The following is a 359-nucleotide window of genomic DNA, read 5'->3' as shown; positions in this document are numbered from 1 at the left end:
GAGAAAAAAATACACGCACAAGTTATGAAAGGTAAGAAAATTGGCTGCTCTATTATGTAAAATATTTGCTCAGGATATTACATACTCGCTTTTAACTATGTTCGGGCTAAGCTATGTTCAACCACAGACGTCAGATATTACAGAATCTACATGTATGACTTTCTTGCCGTAGAAAGACACACATTATATAAGTGATATCTGCAGTGCCCAAACTCGAAATCAATTTTAGCCATCGTAGGCAGGGCATAGACGTGGTGGATTTTTTTTTTTTTTCGAAAATATCGTAATATCAAACCTAGATGTCTCACCGGCGTTGCTTCTCGTGTTGCGGTGATAATGCGTTAAAATACAGGAAAAAC

This window comes from Penaeus monodon, chromosome 21 (genome assembly GCF_015228065.2).
Source record: "Penaeus monodon isolate SGIC_2016 chromosome 21, NSTDA_Pmon_1, whole genome shotgun sequence".
In the NCBI taxonomy this organism is placed as follows: Eukaryota; Metazoa; Arthropoda; class Malacostraca; order Decapoda; family Penaeidae; genus Penaeus; species Penaeus monodon.
Note: the sequence above shows the minus strand (reverse complement) of the source record.